This window comes from Pipistrellus hanaki (assembly GCF_964339955.1).
Source record: "Pipistrellus hanaki genome assembly, chromosome: 9".
Classification (NCBI taxonomy): Eukaryota; Metazoa; Chordata; class Mammalia; order Chiroptera; family Vespertilionidae; genus Pipistrellus; species Pipistrellus hanaki.
In genome coordinates, this window is record NC_140511.1 from 39,845,346 (window position 1) to 39,850,739 (window position 5,394).

Here is a 5,394-nt window from a genome sequence, read left to right on the forward strand (position 1 = left end):
TGTGATTGTACTCTCATTCTTGACTAAAACCATTAATGGGAATTTTTTTTTTTTTAATGTAATGTTGGCAAAAATGAGAATCTTTTTGGTCTTTTATTTTTGTTTGACTTTTGAGAATATGAACATGAAATGAATAAGAAAATGTGTCATTAAAGCTTCTGGCAGATATTTAGTAGGGCAAGGATTTAACACATTTTAAGGAATTTCTGCTTCTTCCACTTGATTTAGAGTAATTTCTTCTAGTGTATTTACCAACTCTCAGTTTGTATTTACAGATTTATACCTGAACTTCAGTACCATTATTTGACTTTAAAAATGAGGTTAGAAAAGCTATTCAGAAGCACTTGGCTAATTAGTGACTAAACTGTCACCACTAAGCCTAATTTTATTTTCAACATTTTCACTTAGTTTTTCTCATCCTGCATGGTAGACTGAAAGGAAAGTAATTTTTCTTTTTCTGACCCTCTCAAAAATACCAAATTTGTTAAAATAGGCAAGTGAAAGGGCCATTGGAATGGACACTGAAATGTAGAGACCTTCGTACCAACTATTGTCCTGTGTTCTTTGCATACATTATGCATATACTCTTCATAAGTACATATGAGATGTTTTTATTGCTCTACTTTAGAGATGAGGAAATGGTTTAATAGAGAGGCAAAGTAAACACTTAATATCAGAGATAGTGAGCTGGGATTTTTAAGCCTTACCATCTACCAGGAACTGAAAGGAAACGGACTGCTATAAATCTCCGCAGCACTCATTCTGTCCTAGACATTTATCCATTCCAGTAAGCAGTCAGGGTATTCTTATGCATGGGTTGATTTTAGAAATTCTATTCGGGTACCATTTAGCTTAATTAATTTATTCAATAAAAACTTTTTTTTTTTTTTTTTTAGAAAGTCAGAGGTAGAAGTGAGCTGTAGAAGAAAGGGGCCCAAGAAACAAAAGTTACAGAGGCAAAAGAAGGGCTCTTGGATTTGAGGAGAAAGAGGCCAGGGAAACTGACTTGAAGAAGGTGGTGGGGAAAGATGCTGGTGTGTTCTAGAGAGAGAGTTACCCTTTAATACCCCCTCATCCCTGCTTTTTAAATACGTTTTTATTGATTTCAGAGAGGAAGGGGGGCGGAGAGATAGAAACATCAATGATGAAAGGGAATCATTGATTGTCTGCCTCTTGCACACCCCACACTGGGGATCAAGTTCACAACCCAGGCATGTGTCCTTACCGGGAATTGAACCAGGACATCCTTGGTCGCTGCTCCACCACTGAGCCACGCCAGCCAGGCTTGAGTTCCTTTTTAAAAGTCATGCTTACAGACTTTTGATCCTAACTTTTAGTGAAATATAAAGAGCTCTGATAACATACCAACAAAATGTGAAGAAGATCCTGTGCGTTGTGTTTCCTGTAGGCACTGCTGTGCGCAGCTTAGTTGTGAATAACATACTCAGCTAGGATGTAGGAGGCCAAGCGTCTCCCGGTGGGGCAGACAAGAAGCAAAGAGTCAGCTGTCACATTCTGTAATACTAGTCATTTGCACCCATGGGAGAAAATAGCAGAAGGAGCGAGAAAGAGATTAGGTTAGACTTTTAAAAAGTAAAATTCATAATTATCAGCAAGCCAACATTACTTGAGTCTATTTGAGTTTAATTTTAGGGTTGCTAGAATTGTTTTATTCCTTGATATAGAGCAAATTTAAAGAAAGGCATAGATATTTTCTGCCCATATGTGAGCCATTTAAATAACCCTAATGGTTAGGATTGATGGGTCCCAGGTTTGATTCCCAGTAGGGGGCATGCTGGAGGCAGCCGGTCAATGGTTCTCTCTCATCATTGATGTTTCTATCTCTTTTTCCTTTTCCTTTCATCTCTGAAATCAATAAAAATGCATTTAAGATATATTTCCACAAGAAGTTGTGGAATCTTGTATGCTGTTTAGAAGCAAGGAAATTTATTCCCATGTAGGATTATTTAAATTGTAGTTATTCTAGCCCCAGCATTCAAATCCAGTTTTGTTATAGCATGTTTTTTAAATAATGTGAACTAGTTCACAAACAATTGCTAAATATGGCAGTGATGTCAGTATAACCCAGAAGTCCCATTGGTTCATACGCAGTTTTCCCCAACACATTAATATTAAGTACCACCCATTTTCTACAGTTTTATAATAGTTAACTGGAGGAATCCATGCATTATGTCAGAAATAGGAAGTTGTGTCATATATTGATAGGATCGATCAGATGGAAGAAACAGGAAGATACCGCAGTAATCTGGGAGGAAGTAGGAAGTAGGTGGAGGCTTGGACCAAACGAGGCCATAATGAACATTATGAAAGCCTGCCTTCCTGGAAAAGCACGTGTACACAGGAGGTGTGCACAGAGAAGCTTTTTGAAGCACTGTTTTAATAGTGAATAAGCAGGCCCTGTCTGCGAAGCTCAGTTGGTTAGAGCATTGTCCTGATACGCCAGGGTTTCAGGTTCAATCTCCGTTCGGGGCACACATAAGAAGCAACCAGTGAATGCATGGATGAGTGGAACAACAGATCAATGTTTCTCAAGTCAATTAAAAAATTTTTTAAAGTGAGTGACTAGAATACCCCATCAATAGATTGGATAAACTATGCAGTTTGAATTAAGTAGAGCTGCATGTATCAACGTGAGTTATTAGATGAAGAGAAATGCCATCTATACAGATGAATATGAGTCTGGAGTTGTATAAGATACAGAAATTTGGCAGTCATAGGATATAGTTGCTGCTATAAGGCCACAGGACTGGATAAAATTACCCAGGGAGTAAGTATAAATAGAAAAGAGCTCAGAAGTGAGCCCTGGGAAACTATCATGTAGTGTGGGGAAAGGAGGAAAAACTAACTAAAGAAACTTGAGAAAATGATTTTCTGGAACAAGCATTTTCAGGAGACAGCAATCGATTGTATCAAATACTGATAGGCAGGAAGGATGAGAGTTCCATTTAACCACATGGAGATTCTTGGCAAGAGTTTCAGTGGAATGTTGGGATTGAAGGCCTGATTAGAATGCTTTTAGAGAAATTGGGAAGAGGAAAATTGAAGAACTTCAAACTCTCACCAACAACTACTTACCTAACTCTTCTTGTGCCAATATATTACTTTTTCTCCTGAAACTATGAATGAGCTGTCTGTGCCTCTGGTTGAAGCCAATCCCTTCAGTTGTATACTTGATTCTGTTTTCACTAAATGACCCCTTCCTCTCCTACATCATCAGTTGTTTTCTTTCCACTGCACCATTCTGATCAGCATATAAACATGCTGATGTCTTTCCCATTAAAAAAAAAACCCCACAACTCTTGACCCAGTTTTCTCCTTCATAAGAAACTGCCCACATTTTCTTCCCTTTAAAGAAAAACTCTTTGAAACTGTTCAGGTGTAGGCATGGAAAAGCACATAGATTTAATCAAGTTGTGGTTAAGCCATGTGAGTATGATAAAGAGATAAAGGAACAAGGAAGTTAAAATGGTATGCAAATGTGTAATTTTAAGTTGTGTAAGGAGAAGAGAACACTTGAGAGGAGAGATGTGAAAAGGGGGTGGTAGCAATGAACAAAGGCTCCCCATGAAGGCCAAGGTATCATTCGAAATAGGGTCCTCAATCTGGAAAGAGGTATTAGTGTTGAAGAGTGGGGTGTTGAGATCATAGAAGAGTCTGAATTACTGCTAATGACAAACTCAAGGTTATGACCAAAGTCGTAGCTGAGACAGAATAGGCAAAATTATTGTGTCTTTCAGTTCAGCCAACATAATGAGAGGCCAAGACACTGGAGGCATCATCAGTATGGGCATTGAAATCACCAGAAATATACCGGAATAGTGTAGAGAGTAAGACAGGAACTAAGTTCTTAAAGGAACAATGGGGAATTGGAACTGTACAGTAGATTATTGCAGTAAGAAGTACCCAGGTAGCAGATGTCATGTCTGATGGCATGTTTTTTATAGAGAGCAGAATTCAGGCCTAGTATTGCCAGCTATTTTGATATTTTGCAAGAGAAAACTGGATTTTTACGTGAAAAAGACTTAAAATACCAGCGTTTTGTTTTTAAATACTGTGCAGGCCAAAGAGAGCATGCCATGCCTGCCTGGTTTGGCTCAGTGGGTAAAGCACAGGCTCCCAGACTGAAGGGACATGGGTAAAATTTCTGTCAGAAGCATGTACCTAGGTTTCAGGCTCCCTCCCCAACTCACATTAATGTTTCTCTCTGACTCACCCTCTCCCTTCCACTCTCTCTAAAAATCAATGGAAAAAGATCCTCGGGTGAGGATTAACAACACCACAATATGACAGAGACTGAATTTAGCTATTGTCACAATTTTATGAACTCTGCTTTAAAATAGAAACTACTAAGGTGTGTATTTGTGAGTCCATGGTTGGCTGGCTGGCTGGCTGGCTGCCTTGCTGGGTGGCCTGCAGCCACAGTTCAGTCGGCAGGTGTAAACAGGGACTGTCCACAGCTGATCACCAAGCAGCACCTGAAGTACCTGGCAGTTTGTCACTTGCTTAATTGATTAAGCAAACAGATTTTATTTCACCCCATGTTTTTTTACTTCAGTTCTAACTCTGATAATGTAATTGCCTTTGCAGAGAAACACACCTAACCTTTTATGGCCAGAACTTTCATTAAAGTAGACCTCATACAATAAATAGGGGAAGATTTGAAGGTTCTTTAAGGCAAAAAACAAAAAACAAAAACAAAAAAACTAGTTAATTCCTAAATTTGCTTTTATAAAATAATGTTTTCTTCAAAATCTTTAATTTTCTTTTAGTCGTACTGATGACTGAGACTATTTTTTGTATTAAAGTAGACGTCCTCAAGATGGTGTTTGACTGTATTTGAACTTGGGCAGGGCAGCAAGGCTCCCTAGACTTAGTTTCCTTATCTGTAAAACAGATTAAAAATACATGCCCTACCTACTTTGATTAGGATCAAATGAGAGTGTGAAAAGGTTACATTTTGACTTTGTATGGGTGCTTTGTGTCATTATATACTATTAAAGAATAAAAACTTGCCTAAAGCTAGTGAGCTGCTCTATTTAGAGACAATATTTTATATTAGAATATATTTAAAATTTAGGAAACCCGGGGAATATGAGTGGGTATATAATCTGCTTCCAGAAGCAACTTTCCTATTGAAAAATGACACTGGGTATCATTGTGTGAGACATTGGCTGTAAAGGATCTCCTCCAGGTCTGAAAGCATGACTAGCGCTGTGGTTAAAATCCTGTTCATTCAGGAGACACTTGATATACACACTCCCTTTGGGCCTCCCATCACCTTCCTTTCCCTTCTCACCCAGTACTCTTTTTTTTTCTTTCTTTCCTCATCAAAATGAACAATTATCACTTGATTTATAGTTAATGTAGCAAGTC